Here is a 20,734-nt window from a genome sequence, read left to right on the forward strand (position 1 = left end):
TATGGCATCCCAGACTAACATAATACTCAAACTGGTAGATGGATATTCTTATGGTCTCACTGAGAGATGTCAAGATTTATGAGAATGAACTCTCCCGTAGCAGATTCTAAGATGGAACCACAAAGCAAGGTCAGTGATGCTAGAGGTAGATTTTTCATAAGGGGGTAGATTAGGATACAGCCTGTAAAATACAAGAGCAGATTCAACAATCATCCAGCATTAGTGAAGCTGTCTTTAGTAAATGCATTATCTTTGTGTAGATGTAACCAAACGCCTTATTAAATAAGAAACACAGAACCAATGCAAAGAAGAAAGCCAAGAGATCAGAGCTAAGAGCCTTACCGCCTACTGCAGCTAGCCTATTCAGCCAAGAGACCTCTCCGAAAGGGGCCTACTGTGGGAGCCCGTTCTTGGGATCCTTGTGGCTTTACCCAGCAGGTCCGAATAGAGGATGATCAGGACCACGGGCCTGAGTGCAGGTGTCTGAGATGGTCTGCACTTGGCTGTGCTGGGGGAGGAGGTCTTTTGCTCCACCCCTTGACGTCTCTATAAAAACCCTGGGCCAGAGACAGTCGGGGCCCATTGGAATAGGTTCCAGGCCCTCTTGAGGCTATCCGTTATTTTCTATCTGTTTATCTCTGCAAGATTCTCCGCAATAAATCCTTCTATCTAATATTTCCTGCTGCTCGCACTCAAGAAAACTCTGGGGAGCTGTGGGGTTGGTGGGTAAACGCCCCACAGCCTACTTCCTGTGTGTTTGTCTTTATAGTCTTTCTGTTCTGCCTTCTCATTGGTTGTAAACCCAAACACATGACTGCCTCGTCACTGCCTGTATGTACAGCCCTCCAGGTCTTCTATGGTATTGAGATTAAAGGCTTGTATCTCCAATGCTGGCTGTATCCTTGACCACCAGAAATCTACCTAGCTCTTCTACCAAGTGGATTAAAGGTGTGCGCCACGAACGCCCAGCTCTGCTATGGCTTGCTATTAGCTCTGACCCCCAAACAACTTTATTTTATTAACATACAAATAAAATCACATTTCAGTACAAATAAAATACCACCATATCTGTGCAAGTTGCTCTATTAATCTTAGTACTTTCAACTGCAGCCATTTCCATTAAACCAAAGACCCAAAAGATGCTTTGCTCTACTTCAGAGAGAGAATAGAGTATTCTTTAGGTAATGTGACAGGGCAGTTAAAAACATGTAAGTAAACAAATACAAAGTGGAAGGTGGAACACAGCTTCCTAGCCATTTTATTCATTCAAAAAATACTTGCCAAGACTTTTATTATGTGTTTGACCCCAATCTAACTACTGGAGATACAACAGCGACAAAACCTGCATAACTCCTGGCCCTTAGATGGCCCATTCTAGCTCAAAGTCAGGAGATGGTAAACAATGCACATAACAATGTGGACTGGATGGGCTATGTTAGAAGTCCAAAAGCTGTAGATGTGAAACAGCAATGATGTGGGGAAGAACTTAAAAGACCTCACTAGGAAGGTGACATCATAAACACTCGAAGGAAAGATTCACGATTCTAGCCAGCAGAGGTAGTACAAGTGCCAAAACAGATCATGCCTGACATTTTTAAGGAAAAGCAGTCTGAAGAGGCCATAGGCTTAAAATGGAGCAAGCCCCAAAGAAAAACTAGGTGGTCAGATTTAGAACACTAGAAGGAGCTGGATGGTGGTAGTACATGCCTTTAATCCCAGCAATGGGAAGGCATAGGCAGGCTGATTTCAGAGTTCAAGGACAGCCTGGTCTACAGTTCCAAAACAGTCAGGGCTTACAGAGAAATCCTGCCTTGAAACACCAAAACTAACTAACTAAATAACTAACTAACTAAATAATAAAATAAATAAATAAAAACTGCTAAGAGGAGTCTGGTTTTTATTTTGAATTAAATGAGAATAGGTACTCAATTTCTATTTGTCTACCTTTGGAGGTAATACTCTCCCATAAGAACAGGTTTCTAAAGCTGGATGTAGTGGCTCATTTCTCTACTTCTGGCACTCGAGACACAGAAGCTAGAGTATCTGCTGTAAACTCAAGGCCAACCTGGTCTATATAACAAATTCCAGGACAGCCTAGGGTCCATAGTAAAACTCTGTCTCAAAATTAAACAAACAGGCCTCGGAAACTAGGCCTGACAGAGAAGGTCTGTACTTTCAGTACTTGGAAGACTGAGGGAGATCACAAATTCAAGCTTTCTTGGGCTACAGAGTTCAAGGCCAGCACAGGCAACTTAGCAGAAGCCTGTATCAAAACAAAAACTTAAAAAGAAGAGGGCTGAAGAGATAGCTTGGCAGTAAAGAGCACTGGCTGCTCCTCCAGAGGACCCGGGTTCAATTCTCAACACCCACCTGGCAGCTCATAACTGTCTGTAAGTCCAATTCCAAGGGATCCATCATTCTCTCTAGCTCCCAAGGGTATCAGGCATGCATGTGGTAAACAGACATACATGCAGGCAAAATACTCATAGACATTAAATAAAATAATAATAAAAGGGTTTTTTTTTTTGTTGTTGTTTGTTTTTTTTGAGACAGGGCCTCACTGTACAATCCTGGCTGGCCTGGAACATTCAACATCGATCAAACTAGCCATAAACTCAGAGATATGCTTGCTTCTGCCTTCCAAATGCTGGGATTACAGGCATATGCTAAAAAAAGTTTTTGAAAGGGGGATGTAGATCAGAGGTAAAGTGTGTGTCTAGCACTTAAAAATCTTAGATTCAATCATCATACTGGGGTGGGGAGCAGGAAGAAGTAGGTTTCTGAAATTAAAGAACCTCTCTGCTTTGCTTTGTACTACAGAATTTTAGCTCTTGGCAAGAATGGCCACATAAAGAGCCTCAAGACAATATGGAAGAGGGTACACACACACACACACACACACACACACACACACACACACACACACACACGAGTTTGGTAGAAAAAGCACAGAAAGATATAGGGAGGTAGGCCAATGGGTAAAGTACTTGCACACAAGCCTAAGATTCTGAGTTCTGATCCCCACGACCCACATGAAAGACACATCTGGCACATCTGAAACCTTAACACTGGAGGACAGGGACAAGAGAAACCCTAGAGCTGGTGGCTGGCCAACCTAGCTGGAATGGTGAGTTCCAGCTGAAATGAGCCATGTCTCAAAAAAATTAGGCACAGCTCCATGTGGTAGCACACACCTTGAATCCCAGCACTAGCAATGCAGAGACAGGTGGATCTCTGTGAGCTGGAAGCCAGTCTGGTCTGCATAGTGAGTCCTAGGACAGCCAGAGCGACAGAGTGATACACACACACACACACACACACACACACACACACACACACACCCTCTAGACACATCCACATAAAAGAAAAAAACATAAAGACTTTTTTAATATTTAAGAGTATGGCAAACTTAGCACACCCTTAATTTTGGACATTAAGAAACTAAAGAACAATTAAGTTTTTAAAGACAGGCTGAACATACAGTGTGAGGGAAGGTAAGACTGCTCTAAAGACATCCACTGGAAAAAGCTGCCATCATGTGATGTGCACATTAGAATAAGATGAAGACAGGAACGTTACTCTGAGTAAATCTAAATATAAGATATTATCGTTCAGACTACTTCTTCCTAGCATACCTCTTTAGATCTGACCTCAAATCAAAAGGCTTCATCTCAATTGAAAGCCTACAAATTCAAATCAGGCTCCAGTTAAGGATGCTTTTAGGAATACCTCTGCTCATAACCATATGGCAGTACTCACTGCAGGATGATCAAAGGGCTATCTATAATGCTTATCCACTTCCCCAAAGAACAGATTTAACACAGCATCTAATATATGATTTGTGTCATTCGTGATCCATACTAAAAGTATTCAGGACACAGTGCAGCGGGACAGCAAGGGAAAAGAGGCATGGCATACTTATGTATTTGGAAACCATTACTGGCAGGATGAGTAAGCATTAGTATTAAAGAAAATTTTACTTGGGAGAAAAAAACACACCAAAACCTGTCTTAAAACAATGACCTCATCTCTGTATTATCTTCCAGACTTGTCCATGCTTGCATAAAATTTAAAGGGAGAGTATGAACAAGACTGTAACACATCCCCAATGTTTCCCCACATTTCTATAGTCCTTACAATGACTAGTTATTTTTTGTTTGGTTAGTTGGTTTTGTCTTGTTTTTTTTTTTTTTTTGAAACAAGGTTTCTCTAGAGTAGCCTTAGCCGTCCTCAAACTTGCTCTGTAGACCAGGCTGGCCTTTTAATGGCTACTTAATGCTTCATAGTATTGATAAAATAATATCCTAAAATCTGAGGAGAAAGTAAGGTGGGACATGGTGGTGCACACTACACCTTTAATCCCAGCACTCAGGAGACAGAGGCAGGTGGATCTCTATGAGGTTGAGGCCAGCCTGGTCTACAAAGCAAGTTCCAGGACAGCCAATTTCTCTAATACAGAGAAACCCTGTATCAAAAAACAAGAACAAAAACAAAAAACCCCAAACCACACGCACACACATACAAAATCAAAACAAAAAGCTGATGAGCCAAAAAAAAAAAGCCCCTAGGTAGAGAGAGAATTAAAAAAGCAGAATTGTGTGCATGTCTTACTCTTCAGGCAACCATTACTTGTGTTATGTCTCAGGGCTTTATTGCTGTGAAGAGACACCATGACCACTGCAATTCTTTTTTTTTTTGGGGGGGGGGGGGGTGAGACAGGGTTTCTCTGTGTAGTTTTGGTGCCTGTCCTCCAACTTGCTCTATAGACTAGGCTGGCCTTGAACTCAGAGATCCGCCTGGCTCTACCTCCTGAGTGCTGGGATTAAAGGCGTGCTCCAACCACTGCCTAACCACAGCAATTCTTATAAAGGAAAACATTTAATAGGGGTTGGCCTACAGTTTCAGAGGTTTAATCCATTATCAACACTGCAGGATCCAGTATGCAGGCAGACATGGTGCTGGAGAAGGAGCTGGGAGTTTTACATCTGGATCCACAGGCAGCAGGAAGAGACAGTGACACACTGGCCAGGCCTGAGCATCTGAGACCTTAAAGCCCACCACCAGTGACACACTTTCTCCAACAAAGCCACACCCACTCCAACAAGGCCACACCTCCCAATAGTGCCACCCCTGTGAGCCTATAAGGGCCATTTTCTTTCAAACCACCACAGGCTATAACATATCTTCTTTTTAACATAAAAAGGAGAAGAAATAAAACCTTCCTTAGTCATTCAGCTATTCACCCATACAGAGAGATAAATTACCAAGCACAGCTTCAGTTGGCTTCACAAGGAAAAGAGAATAGGGAAGTTCCAATAAGTGGCTCTGGTTTTGCATTTTAAATGTCTTAAGTGCCTCAGCAATACCAACAACTCAAAATACTATATTTAGCAAGATCCTTTCAGCCTGCATTATATAAAATGAAAAACCAAATCTGATTCTGAAAATGGATAGCTTTTTAAAGAACAGAACTTAAGGCCAGGCGGTGGTACCCACACCTTTAATCTTAGCACTGGGGAGGCAGAGACAGGTGGATCTGTGGAGTTCAAGGCCAACCTGGTCTACAAAGTGAGTTCCAGGACTAAAGACTAAAGGACTAAACAGAGAAACCCTTGTCTTGGGGGTAGGGGGGAGATAGAACTTAATGCATAAAGAACACATGACCATGGCCTGGACTAAAGAACTCTCAATCCTCTGCTAACGACATTTAATGCTGAGCAAACAAGACACAACTCTCCCTTGGGGATCTTCTATGCCTCAGTGTTACCTACAAGCTCCAACCCTATCCTTGGACTTGTGCCCTGGTCCTACATCTTTATGACCTACTGAACAATTTCACTGTATGCAAAAATACTCTTTGCCTGCAGAAGGCCAAACATGTCACTCCCCACCATTTTTCCAGCTACCATATCATCTAGCTCAACAGTACACAGGATCTAGGATCTGTAAACTAGGATTCTTGGAAGGAGACTGTCTGCAATAGGCTGACCTACAGATAAAAACTAATGTCCCTATAGCCCAATTACAATTTCTTTTGAACTACCTTTACCCACCAGGAAGCTATCCCTTGTCCACCTCAGCATCAGACCTAACCTCTATCCTGATAAACATTAAAACTTTTGGACTGTATTAATTTAATAAAACTCTATTCTCCAACAATGGAAGGGCTAAGAATCCTAATAGCATCTGAGAACTATAGTGGAGACTTTTGACTACTGTAATTACACAATGTTTCTACCAATGTTCTTTAAAATGCCTTCATTTATTACTTTATTATTACTTTCACTGTTTTGTTAATTGTTGGAACACAGAATCTGCGGTAATCTAGCTCCATGTTCCTGGGATTATGGTCACTCAAATTTGGCTCCAGAACAAATTATCTCTTTGAGGTGAGAACTATTTATTGTGTGACAGACCTCAGGACTATGTAGTATTCCTTTATCTCCCTCATTCTTGTCTATCTTTCTCTTGAAGGCTGTCACAGTACATTCCAATTTCCCCGAATCCAACTTCCCATCCCTTCATGATCAAATAATGAAACTAGAAAATATGAGCAGCCACTAAAAAGAACATATCCGACCAAAATCTCCTGACTTACAGAATTTTCTATTAAGGATTCAGTAAGAAAAAAGAAATAGAATAAATTAGTTTTGATGTGATTCCATTTTGAAATAGTCTCAATCTGTTGTGGAGCATGCCTTTTGCTGTGGAATAATCTTTGTACATTGGAAATATGTATTGCTCTCATGTTAATAAAAAGCTGATTGGCCGATGTCTAGGCAGGATTTTCAGGGCAGAGAGAATGCTGGGAAGTAGGAGGGTAGAGTTGGAGGAGTCTCAAGCTAGACACAGACAGAGAAGAAACAGGAGGTGCAAGATGAAAGAGAGGTAACACCACATAATAGAATGTAGATTAATATAAATGGGTTAATTTAAGTTATAAGAGTTAGCTAGTAACAAGCTATTGGCCAAGCATTTATAATTAATATTAAGTTTCCATGTAGGTTATTTGGGAACTGGCAGGTGGGAAAGAAAAGTCTGCCTACAACCTTTAATCCCAGCACTCAGGAGGCAGAGGCAGGAGGATCTCTGTGAGTTCAAGGCCAGCCTAGTCTACATAGTGAGTTTCAGGACAGCTAGAGCTACACAGTGAAACCCTGTCTGGCGGGGTAGGGAGATGAAAACAATATAGAAGGATGCATGCAGGAGTTACTTGATAGAAAAGGTGATACAAAAAGAGAAAGGAGGATGAAGTAAAACAAAGAGAAAAAACAATATTCCTTACTAAAATAAATGTAAAAGATATTTTATGTCTTCATGTAAAAGCCCATACAAATGTTTGAAAAATTTTAAGCAAGGCCAGTGAGATAGCTGGCACACACACCCCTCCTCAGCAGACAAATTTAATAATAAAAAATTTAAAGTACTTTAAAGCAAATGAAAAGTACTGAACAAGTCCATCCGCAAATAAAAGGATGTTCTACTCATTCAGAAAAAAATGTTTTCCCCTACTATGCCAGTTCCAAAACATATCTACAGGGGGCTGGAGAGATGATTCAGCTGTTAAGAGTATTTGCTGCTTTCAGAGGATCCAGTACAGTTCACAGCATTCACACAAGGGTCAGCCAACAGCTAGCACTAGGTATTAGGCAATGTGAGTGAGCAAGCCTGTAGAAGGTTCTAGCTACCCCAACTAAAACCGAGTGGAATAAAGAGAACTTACTATCCTTGCAAAGTAACACCCAAAGTGCAATTTCTGTTCAAATAATACAGTCCTTATTTCAGATGTAAAGAGTCTGAAGTAGCTTTTGTTGTTACTGAGTCAGAGTCTGGTGTATACAGCCATGCCAAGCTTTTGAACTGGCTTTTTAGTAGAATAGTAAATAAATCTAAGTACTACTTAAGAGTAACTGGGTTGTTTCTCATGTTTATCTCTGTGGTCTCAGGTGTCAGTATTAAGAGTTGACTATGTGTCTGCTTCCCTGAATTGGCAAGTGCATGCGTGGATGTGCATAAGCATATGTTGCAGCACAGACATGACAGACGGAGAAGACCGGGCTGGTCAGAAAGCTAGGTGCAACAGGTTGACAATGAAGATAGGAAGGGTAGACAGTTCTTCCTGTTAGAAAAGGTATTTACAAAGATGAAAAAGGATATGATTGGGAGGAATCTCTGGGACGCTGCGCTAGAATTAAAGCTGACAATTTGAACTGATGAATTTAAAGACAACTATATCTATATACTGCACATATATAGTTGCATTTCCTGGCTCTGCCTGCACCAGAAGCAATGACATCCTATTACAACCAGCACAACAAACTCCTAGACATTGGTTTCTAAATGTCACTCCTCCACTAAAAGGCCTAGTACTCTTGGTGGTTTGAATGAGAAATGTCCCTCATATGCTCATGTATTTGAACACTTGGTCCTCAGTTGGTAGCTCTGTTTGGGAAGGTTATAAACTCTTAGGAGGTTTATCCTCACTGGAGGAAGTACAACACTGGGGTGGAGGGTGGGACTTACAGGTGTTTCACCTTGCTTTGCTTCCTGCTCTCTCTTTGCTTCCTGTATGTGAATGAAAAATGTGACCAGTCAGCTTTCTGGTCTTGCCAACATGACATACCTTTTCCTTTATGTTATGGAGTCCATTATGGACTCTAACTCTCTGAACCATAAGCTAAAATAAATTCATTTTTCCTTAAGTTGCTCTTGGTCATGGTATTTTAACACAGAAAGAGAAGAGTAATACATACTCCTTAGAGAAAGAGCTGATTCTAGAGCCAAGGGCAAGGATGACAGACAGTAAACTTGTACATGTTGTTCTAGAAAATCATAACATATTTAAAGAAGGATAAGGACAGGTAAAAGGTAAACTATGTGAAGAGCTCCCTTTGGCAGATTTACAGTATTGAACATCAATAATACCAACAAACTACAATGCAGTGAATAAATATAAATCATTGAGTCCACACAGGAAGGAAGGAAAAGAGAAAGCTCACCATTACAATGCAAGACTAATGTAAGTACAGAAGAAATAATGGAAACAAAAATATCATCACTTGACAAATACATAGTGGTGACTGACTTAGGGAAGACACACTGGTAGCTTCAAGTTTGATGAGGAAAAGGACTTTGGCATAATCTCAAATATCTGCACACAAAATTCTTATCTGTTAGGAAGGAGAAAACAATGACATTCTGGTGTGTATGTGGGGTGGGGAACATGAGACATTTGGCCAACACCAACATGACCAGGTGACCAGGGTTAACAGCCTCAGCAGCAGGGCTGGTTAATGCAGTGTGCCTTGATGTGATGTGCTGGGATCACAACACAGTAGAATCTTTGTGATATTTTTTTGCCAAGAAATCATGGTCTAAGTCTGGTCATGAGGCAATATTAAGGGGTTGGTTTACAAATTCTCCTCTTCAATATAGGACATGAACAACGGAAAAGGTCAAAGGACTATGCAGACTGTGGGACATGAAGAGCCATGACAACTAAGCATAGTTCATGTGTCTCAATAGAATTTTTTTTTTTTAAAGTCAGGCCTAAGCTGGCCTGGAACTAACTATGTAGATTAGGCTGGCCTCAAACTTACAGAATTCTGCCTGCCTCTGCCTCCCAGGTCAGTTTGGGATTAAAGGTATGTGCCCAGAGGACTTTTAAAAATTTGTACTGTTGTGGTGGTGCATGTTGGTAGGATTTGCTGAAGGAAGCAGAGGCAGGAAGATGACAAGTTCGAGGACAGCCTGGGCTATACACTGGCTATCAGTTTGTCAATAATATCTTTTCACCATGTGGTTCCTGGGGATTAAATTTAGTCACCAAGCTTGGAGCAGGCACCTTAACCCACTGAGCTCTCTCTCACCAGCCGGCAAAGGTATCTTGGACTATTAATTACCTAACTAAGAGAAACATACAGTAGTTATTGGGAGCATTTTTTTTAATATTTAAAAGAATTATTTTTAAATTGTGTGTACGTATATGTATATGTCTATGTATGTACAAGTGTGAGTGCAAGGTGCTTACAGAGTCCTGAAGAGGGTACCAGATCCCCTGGCACTGGAGTTACAGGTTGTGAACTACCTGATGTGGATACTGAGAATTGAACTCAGGTCTTCTGGAAGAGTGGCAGATGCTCCTAACTGCAAAGCCATCTCTCCAGTCCTGGGAGAACTTTTGATTGGGGAAAATAAACACTGAAGTATTTTAGAATGACAAAAGGCATCATTTGTGTAAATTGGTCTCACGTGACTCTGAGGAACTTGGAGAACAGAACAGAGTAAATGCAGTAAAATGGGAATCTGAGGGACACGGCAGAATGAGGACGTTCCTCCTAGTCACAGCCTGGAAGAAAACAATATACATTAGACATATTCACAAATGATAGAGGATTGTATCTGTAAAATGATCTACAAATAAATTACAAAAAGGCAAACACCAATTTTAAAAATCAGAAAAGGACTTAAACCAATACTGTACAAAAGCAGATAAACCAAATGGTCAATCAGCAGATATTCAAGGTCAATAGTTATGGAAAGGCAAACTAAAACCATAAAGGTTGGTGAGACAGTTCAGTGGATAAAGGAACTTGTTGCCAAGCTGAGACCTGAGTTGGATTCCCAGAACCCACACTGTAAAAGGAGAGATACAATTCTTCCAAGTTGTCCTCTGACCTCTTTAATTTTAGCGTTTTTTTTTTTTTAATGGATTTGAATGTTTAGGTCCTTTATGGCTTTAAATTTTGTATAATATTTATTTGTTCTGTATGTGTATGTATGTGCATGCACATGGGTATGTGCTATAGCACATATAAGGAGGTCAGTAATAGTATGATATAACCTATTATACTATTGCTATCATCTATCTACTGTTATATAACAATATTACTACAAACTTATAAACAGTCAAAAATAACATAAATTGATCAGAACTGTGGTCAAGAAGCCCAGGCACAGTACAGCTGGGCCCTCCAATCTTACAATCAAGGTATCAGCCAAGACTGTGGTGGAGCAAGATCTATTCCAAGCTCACATAGATAATGACAGCATTCAATTCTTGTGGACTGCTGAACTAAGAGCCAGAAGTTTCTTGAGCTGGGAGTTATGACACATGCCTTTAATCTCAGAAGAGACAGGCAGATCTCTGTGAGTTTGAGACCAGCCTGGTCTACACAGCAAGTTCAAGAACAGACAGGGCTATATAGAGAGACCCTGTCTCAAAAATAACAGCAACAAACAAATGAAAAACAAGGTTTTGGTAGCTATGGCTTGAAGTTGCCCAGAGCTCCATACCACCCAGACTTCTCCATTGACAGCTCACAATATGGCAACATCTGCATATCCAACAAGATGGGATTATAATCTGATGGAATATTATTATACACATCCCACTAAACTTTGCCATATTAGATGACTCTACTCACAGGTTCCATCTACAACCAAGAGCATAAATACCAGGAGGCAGATCATGGAGCCATCTTGAATCTGTCTGCCACAGCTAGTGGCAGATTTTAAACTGCAACAACTGCATTTGATAAACTAATGCTTCTCACAGTTAATTTAAACACATACTTACTATAAAACTCACCACTCCACACTTACATATTTATCCCCTTTATACTCACAAAAATAAATCTTTAAAAAAAAAAAAAACAAGTGAGGGGCGTGAGAGGGGATAGAGAGTTGGCTCAGTGGTTAAGAGCACTTGTCACTCGTGCAGGGGACCTGGGGCCGGTTCCCATATCCCACATGGTAGCTCACAACCATCCATACCTCCAGTTCTAGGGGATCTGATGGCCTCTTCTGACCTCTACAGGCACCAAGCAAGCATGTGATGCACATACAAAAATGTAGGAAAACACTCATACACATAAAATAAAATAAAAAATAAACATTTTAGTATATAGTAACTGAAGACAAAAAAGTGACACAGGAAAGGGTATACATTCAAGAGCCAAACTACCCGAGATTAAACACAGGCTACGATGCTTTCTTGGGCAAGTTTCCTAACCTCTCTGTGCTTCTGTCCCTATGGGAAAATAGAGTTAACACACAGACAGCAATTAGAACAGCAATGAGAATATATTAGGTACTCAGCAAAAATGATTATTAAGCAAATCTTAAAATGCATTCATTAAAGCTAGAAAAAAATTAGGCCGGGCAGTGGTGGTGCACGCCTTTGATCCCAGCACTCGGGAGGCAGAGGCAGGCGGATCTCTGTGAGTTCGAGGCCAGCCTGTTCTCCAAAGTGAGTTCCAGGAAAGGTGCAAAGCTACACAGAGAAACCCTGTCTCGAAAAAAAAAAAAAAAAAAAAAAAAAAATTAAAGTAGGCCAGGAAAGGAAAAATTGTAATTTACTATAGATTGTAACAGTGTCTTGCCTGACTATGGTCATAATTATAAGAACCCTGAGTAATTATCTAACTAACTACCCACATTCAAGCTGGGTACCATGCATGGTACATGCCTATAATCTCAGCAACAGAAAGCTAAGGAAGGAAGATGAAGCAACCCTGGTCTAATGGACAAGACGTTATCTGGAAAAACAAATAGAAGCATCATCTAGGGCAGGATGGCTCTGGGTAAAAAAGCTCTTGCTGTGTAAGTCTTCAATGCCTAGATCCCACAGTGGAAGGAGAGAACTGAGAATGGAAAGTTGTCCTTTGGCCTTCACAAGTATACTGTGACATATGTACCTGGACTCACACATATTACACACAACAATAAAAATAACTTTATTTTTTATTTATTTGGGGGTAAGGGGAGGGCGTGGGAGGGGGGAGAATAGGGGAACCCATGGCTGATATGTAGAACTGATTGGTATTGTAAAATAAAAAATATATATCACAAAAAAAAAAAAAAAAAAAGGAAAGGGAAAAAAAAAATAAAAAAAAAATAAAAAAGCAAAACGTAATTAAAAAAAAGGTGAATTCCCAAGAACAATTAGAGTGGCGATTCACTAGATATTAATCTTCAAAGAACCAAGAATAATCTTATATTGACAGTTTTTTTTTTTTTTAAACACAAAGTACAAAACAACAGCATTTTAGATAAGGACCAACTGAGTTCTTTACCAAGAGTCTCAGACTAAAGCAACTGTCAGAAGATATCGTTAAATACAAGAGAAAATGATTCTGGAAGAGATGTCAGAGTGGAAAGAAAGATTAAATAAATTTAATAATATATAAAAAGCAAAGTATGGGTAAATCTAAATAGTCATTGACTCTATAAAGCAGCAATAAAGTGCTAATTATTGGCTTAATAAACAGGGAAGAGCTGAAATTCTGAAAAAAAAAAAAAAAAAAAAAAAAGAAATAGGAAGTGTGGCTTTGTTGGAGTAGGTATAACCTTGTTGGAGGAAGTGTGTCACTGTGGAGGTGGGCTTTGAGGTCTCATATATGCTCAAGCCATGCCCAGTGTTTCAGATCACTTCCTGTTGCCTGCAAGTCAAGATGTAGAGCTCTCAGCTACTTCTCCAGCACCATGTCTGCCTGCACGCCACCATGTCACACCATGATAATGGACTAAACCTCTGAAAATGTAAGCCATCAATTAAATGTTTTTCCTTTATAAGAGTTGCTGTGGGGGCTGGAGAGATGGCTCAGAGGTTAAGAGCACTGACTGCTCTTCCAGAGGTCCTGAGTTCAGTTCCCAGCAACCACTTGGTGGCTCACAACCATCTGTAATGAGATCTGGCGCCCTCTTCTGGCCTGCAGTCATACATGCTGTATACACAATAAATAAATAAATCTTAAAAAAAAAAAAAAAAAAAAAAAAAAAAAAAAAAAAAAAAAAAAAAAAAAAGTTGCTATGCCAGGTGGCAGTGGTGTACGTCTTTAATCCCAGCACCCTGAGGCAGAGGCAGGGGATTTCTGTGAGTTCCAGGCCAGCCTGGTCTACAAAGCAGATGCCAGGACAGCCGGACTGTTACATAGAGAAGCCCTGTCTCAAAAAAAAAAAAAAAAAAAAAATGTGCCAGGTGGTCGTGGCGCATGCCTTTAATTCCAGCACTGAAGAGGCAGAGGCAGGCGGATCTCTATGAGTTCGAGGCCAGCCTGGTCTACAGAGTGAGTTCCAAGACAGACTCCAAAGCTACACAGAGAAACCCTGTCTCAAAAAACAAATAAAATAAAATAAAATAAATAAGCCAGTGTGTTAGGAAGAGAGAATATTAAAACAAAAACAAAAACAAAAAAAATCAAGCCAGGAGGTGGTGGTACACCACTCAGGAGGCAGAGCCAGGCAGATCACTGTGAGTTTGAGGCCAACCTGGTCTACAGAGCAAGATACAGGACAGGCACCAAAACTACACAGAAAAACCCTGTCTCAAAAAAACAAAAACAAAACAAAAAAGCAAAAAGAAACCCTGTCTCAAAAAATAATTAATTAAATAAAAAGATAAAATAGTTGCTACATTCTACAGGTGTACTAATTATGGAGACTAAGGTTTACAGGAGGAATCATACTAAAACTCAATCTTGTTTTAAGAAATCTTTTAATAAAAAATTAATAAACTCTATATTAAATCCCTCCTCAGCAATTTACATTCCAAGGGCTAACTGCTCTTCTATCTACTAATAAACCATGGATTTCTCAATCCATTTTCTGGAAGGCCAGGGTTATAATGAATTCCTATGAATGGGAAATTTTGCATTTTTTTAAGAACCCAGGACTTCAATCATGCTACATTCATGCTCTATTACTGAGTTATATCCCAAGCCTAAGAATTTAATTCTCACAACTCATTACCTATGTTCACAGTGTGCCTTTCACTGAGGAACACAGAAGTGTTCAGTGATTTTATCTTAACCCTCAAAGCATTTTTAAGCAATAAGACAATGAAGGAAATAGAAAGTGTGTGGTTTACTACTTTTCATTTGCAAAACCAAAATTAGCCATAGGAATCCCAATAGGCAAGTGCTCCTGTTGTCTTCCTATAAACACACACATTTCTGGAAAATGAATGCCAATTTCCATTAAAAAAAAATTATGGCTCTAGTTCTCATGCTCAAACTGGACAGATCCAAACTATTTATTTAGCAGGGTTCATCTTGTAATTATGCCTTTAGTTTTGGCAAAAACCAGTTAGCAAATAAATGGACACTAGAGGTTTTGTAACTAATAAATGACATTTACTGCACCTGCTCTTCCCAACAACTCCCAACAATCAGCCAGATGGTTGTCTTTATTTCTTTCCACTATAATGAGACTGGGATCCAAAAGGATCCTAATTAAATTAGAGCTGATAGTCCAGTGTTCAGTCTACTCTCTCAGGAAACCTGTAAACAGAAGTCTGAAGATATACATGGCAACAATTAAAACTGTTGGCTTGGGATTAGGGAAGTAGCTTAGCTGGTGCAGTGCCTGTTCAGCATGAACAAGGCCCTGGGTTCAAGCCCTAGCACCACATAAAAGCAGGCAAAGGGGTGCATACCTGTAATCACCTACAGAGGTAGAGGCAGGAAGATCGGAAATGCAAGGTCATCCTTTACTGCACAGATAATTTGAGGCCAGCTCTGGCTATGAGATCCTATCTCAAGAAAAGCAAAGCAACAGACCAGAGGTATCTCAGTAGTTAAGAGTACAACTTTCTTTAACTCCAGTTCCAGAGGATCCAACACCCTCTTCTGGCCTCTGAGGGCATGGGGCATATATGTAGTACACAGACATACATGCAGGCAAATTCATTCACATAAATAAGAATATATGAATTTTTTCAAAAAACAAAAATAAAATACCTCTGGGTTTTAGGTTTCTTCCTATAAATAAGCTAAAGTGATACAGTAAGAGGTGTTAAAGGCTAAGGCTCAGAACCAAAATAAGAAAATGGGTATCAACAATTAAAAAAAAACAACAAAACAAAAACAGAGCCGGGCAGTGGTGGTGCACATCTTTAATCCCAGCACTCGGGAGGCAGAGGCAGGCAGATCTCTGTGAGTTCCAGGCCAGCCTGGTCTACAGATCGAGATCCAGGAAAGGAGCAAAGCTACACAAAGAAACCCTGTCTCGAAAAAAAAAACCAAAGTGGCATGGTGGTGGGATACCTCTAAAGTAATTTCTAGACCATGACAATAATTGCAAACAGTACAGATATTTGGTGGCAGAAAAAAAAAAGAATGCCAAACATCTTACAATCCCATACAACAAAGAAATGAATAACTTCTCACATCATTTCCATCCTTCATGTAAGTGACTGTTTAGCTCTAAATGGGACAACTATAACAACTTCCCACTAGCTCCCCACAGGGCTCAGGGAATATCTTGAAAGGGGGAGACAGAAAGAATGTAATAACCAGAGAATGGAAAGAAAAGCTGTAAAAGCTGTTTTGGACATAACATAGCCATTACACTCACTCAAAGTAACAGCTGATACTTGGGGCAAAATCATGACCAAGACATCAGAATAGTAAAAATCCCAGCATGGGATGGGGCGCGCGAGGTGGGGGGGCTCACAAGTCCCCACCCCTAGCTGAGGAACTATTAACAACTGATATAGGATGGACAGTCACTTCTCTTTGGTGGAGAGTAGGGGATTTAGGGTGGTGAACACTGGTAGGTTGCCCAAACTCCAGTGGATGGCCACACAGACACACAAATACAGGCAGTAATATAATGGGACTCAGTAAATTATTACAACAAAAAGAATGAAATCCTAAAGTAAACAAGAAACACAGACAATCCCCCACAAAAGGAAACTGACCTAAACAAACGATTCCTAAAGGATAATACCCCAATGATCTTGACAAGCAAAAACGGAAAAGGAAAATATAAATTAAAACCACAGGAGAAACCATCTTAGCCCCTGCCAGAATGACTAAAACAAAAAGGGCAAATACCAACTCTTAGTTAGTACAGACATGGAGCAACAAAGGCCACCATACAATATAAATGTGAAAACACACGTACAGTGCAACCCAGAACTTCACGTTCAAGAGAAATGAGTGTATACATCTACCAACATTCAAAATTGTTCAAAACTAGAAATCTCCCACACAGCCAACATAAACAGAATAACTAAGAAACCACAGTATCCAGACCATGAAATACTATGCAGCAACAAGAGATGAACTACAACTCGTCTGTGAAAGACTCACAAAACGCACACACTAACACAAGCAACACTATCTTATACTGTCAGAAGTCAGACTACTGGTTTCTTTGGTGGCAGGTGGGAGAGGTTGTGATTAGATGAGGGCAAGGTGACATTCTAAGATTAGAAATGCTCAGCTTCTTGAGCTGAAGAGATGGTTCAGCAGTTACGAGCACTGGCTGCTCTTCCAGAGGACCTGGGTTCAATTCCCAGCACCTACATGGCAGCTCCAACTGTCTGTAACTCCAAGATCTGACACCCTCACACAGGCAAAACACCAGTGCAATAAAAATAAATTTTTAAAAAAAGCTCAGCTTCTTGATGTGGGTGCTAAATATGTATGTTCAGCTTATAAAAGTTCACTAAATTGTACTTACTAAATTATGTACTTTTCTGAGCACATATGACACTTTCAATAAAGTTTTTGTTTGATTTTTTAAATTAGATGTAGACCATGGAAGTAAATCTTTGCATGTGAAAGAGATCCAAAATTTACTTCCATCAGCTTTATAAAATCAGCCTTCAGTCCCACTCATATATATTTAAGTAAAAAGCAGTTTGTAATCATCTAAGTCTTCATCCAAACAAGTTTGTTTCTTTAACCATTTAGCATAGAGTAATAGTCCATGAATGTAAACTCCATGGACATAGAGGACAGACTTCACTCTATTTTGTGCAGAACTCATAAAGATTTATTCACTATTTTGGGAAATCATATTCCAATAGCATTGCCACATATCATCTGAGTCACCAATGCAACACACCTAGATCAAACTCTATTCATAGCAGTCACATCCACAAAGATAAAGCTACACGTACCCTCAGGCACACAACAGCTATGTGGCTCCTAATACACGGAGTGCACTCATTTATGTCTGCTTCCTGACTGTAACTAACACACCTTTCATTTCTTCTGTACTGCAGTAAAGACAATGAAAACACGGCAATAAGTTTTATTATATAAGCATTTCTTTCAAGGTAGAAAAAGGGCCATATAGAGTGACTGGGTTGAAAATCAGTTATAAACCACCAGTTTAAGCTGGAAATGGTAGTAGTTCATGCCTGTAATCCCAGAACCCCAGAGGCTGAGACTAGTCAGGACTAGAGTGAGTGAGACTCTGTCTCTCAATGCATTTAAAAAAAAAAAAAAAAAAAAAAATTGCCGGGCGGTGGTGGCGCACGCCTTTAATCCCAGCACTCGGGAGGCAGAGCCAGGCGGATCTCTGTGAGTTCGAGGCCAGCCTGGGCTACCAAGTGAGTTCCAGGAAAGGCGCAAAGCTACACAGAAAAACCCTGTCTCGAAAAACCAAAAAAAAAAAAAAAAAAAAAAAAAAAAAAAAATTAATCAGTTTATCACAGGAACTATAAAGAGAACTCAAGAATTCTAAACCTAGAATTTAGTAACTGCTTTAATCCTAGCACTTGGGAGGAAGACGCAGGTGAATCTGAGTTGGAGGCCAGCCTGGTTTACAGAGCGAGTTCCAGGTAAAGAAGAACCCAGCAGCCATCGCTTACATAAGGACAATATCATAAACCTAATCTAGACACAGTAAAGGAAACAGGAACTCAAAGTACAAGATCTGAGTCCCTTTCCTTTTAAGTCAATGAGATACAGTTTGGCACTCAGGAGCAAAGGGCCCTATTATTTTTCTGTTCTCTTTCAAAAATAGTTCCACCTTCAAGATTACACAAATTAGATCATTCTGCAGCAGGATTCCTCCTCTCTGAGCTCCTAGGTCAGACAGGAAGTATGCTACAGCAAACTAGTGATTTTACAAAAAATGTGTTTTTTAATCTTCAGTTTCACTAGGTTACTGACAAAGGATTGAAGGTACCGTTACCAATGGCTTCTGCAATACATCATCTCTTCAAAAAGCATCCAATAAGCATTCATCAGAGTAAGTTAGCACAGTAAAAACACAGCAGAGTAATTACAGATGCTGAGATTCAACTGCTCCAGTGGTTACATCATGGCCTAAAACACACGAACAATGTAACTAGATCTTTAACACATAAGGTTTAACACATAACCTATCAATTATTCTATAACCTAGTAAATTCTCAAGGAAATGGATTTCCAGTTAACTACAAATGGCAAAAATTGGAAACGAATTCCAAAACTGCTCTGAAGTGTCCTGTTACACTTACTGTTTTCATGATGTCACTAGACAGTGAGATGATAATGAAAAGCAAACCAAAACAGAAAGCCAACACAAAGCAGTTCAATCAAACACTGAACTTATTAATGAATCCTTTTGCTTTGTCATACCTCAAACCTGTTGAAAATGTACTCAGGATCCTCATCTTCTGATTTCCCACCCTGCTCCCACCTCCAACATCACAGCCTCCTACCATGCCCCTGCCCTTTTCTCAGGATGATTCTGCAGAGGCCAGTGGTTCTACTGAGGTTGAAGTAATCATAATGCCTCTTTTCTAGCCCTAAACCTTAAATGACTTGCCTTCTTACTCAAGGTTAAATCAAGAGTTATACAATGGCTTCTTCCTCGGCGCTGCCTGCAAGGAGGCTGCCATCTGTTTAGCGGCATCATGGCTGCCCTCCGGCCTCTGGTAAAGCCCAAGATCATCAAAAAGAGGACCAAGAAGTTCATCCTGCACCAGGCAGACCGATATGTCAAAATTAAGCAAAACTGGCGGAAACCTAGAGGTATCGACAACAGGGTGCAGAGAAGATTCAAGGGCCAGATCCTAATGCCTAACATTGGTTACGGAGCAACAAAAAAACCAAGCACATGCTGCCTAGTGGCTTCCAGAAGTTTCTGGCCCACAATGTCAAGGAGCTGGAAGTGCTGCTGATGTGCAACAAACCTTACTGTGCTGAGATTGCTCACAATGTTTCCTCCAAGAACCGAAAAGCCATTGTGGAAAGAGCAGCACAGCTGGCCATCAGTCACCAATCCCAACGCTAGACTACCCAGCGAAGAAAACAAGTAGATGGCTTGCCTGTGCATTTTATTTGTGTTTAAATAAAACCACAACTGCCTTCTTGGTTAAAAAAAAAAATTATACAATAACCAATAAATTCTATTGTGTCAGCAGTAGAGTACCTTTGCTTTGGTTCTCTAACACTGCAAAACAAAGAATGTACACACGTGTACACACACACACACACACACACACACACACACACACACACGTCACCTTAACCCCTCTGATTTTACCTTCTATAATTTTCTCCAATATTTATGTGGCTCCAGCCACACTAATCTCCTGAATATTGCTGGAACCTGCCAACACTTCCTGTCCCCTTTACCAGGAAGGCTCCTCCCAAAAAATTTACTTCGCATGGCTCATATAATTGTATGCTTCACCTGGCTTGCTCAGTTTTCAGGTTCTTCTCACCTTATTTATGTGATCAGAGGGAAACTTTGGGTGTTGTTCTTCAAGTGCCATCTTCAAGAACATACGCTGTTTTGTTTGTTTTTGTTTTTCTGACACAGGATCTCTCACTGGGATATGGGGCTTACCAAGTCAGCTAGGCAGCTGGCCAGTGAGCCAAGGGGATCCTCCTATCTCCACCTCCCCAGCCCTAGGATTCCAAGTGTACACCACCACACAGACCAACTACCTCCTTTAAACCGCACTACCCTTCTTCTTAGTCACTTACCTTCTGCTCCTATTCTA

General features: G+C 40.3%; 1 protein-coding gene and 1 pseudogene across 2 annotated transcripts in view; one reads left to right on the forward strand and one right to left on the reverse strand.

Moving 5' to 3' along the window:
• The window catches only part of Pacs1 (phosphofurin acidic cluster sorting protein 1), a 141,498-nt gene that overhangs the window by 104,700 nt on the left and 16,064 nt on the right, over positions 1 to 20,734 (reverse strand). Inside the window, exon 1 of one of the 2 annotated variants that reach the window (XM_042259048.2) lies at positions 10,252 to 10,310. The exons of the other annotated variant lie outside the window; for it this stretch is intronic. The gene's annotated coding sequence lies outside the window, so the exon portion shown is untranslated. Of the gene's footprint in view, positions 1 to 10,251; positions 10,311 to 20,734 lie in introns of those variants that run through there. 2 annotated transcript variants of the gene reach the window in all.
• On the forward strand, positions 19,640 to 20,044 carry LOC102918682 (large ribosomal subunit protein eL32 pseudogene; annotated as a pseudogene).

This window comes from Peromyscus maniculatus, chromosome 1 (assembly GCF_049852395.1).
Source record: "Peromyscus maniculatus bairdii isolate BWxNUB_F1_BW_parent chromosome 1, HU_Pman_BW_mat_3.1, whole genome shotgun sequence".
Lineage (NCBI taxonomy): Eukaryota > Metazoa > Chordata > Mammalia > Rodentia > Cricetidae > Peromyscus > Peromyscus maniculatus.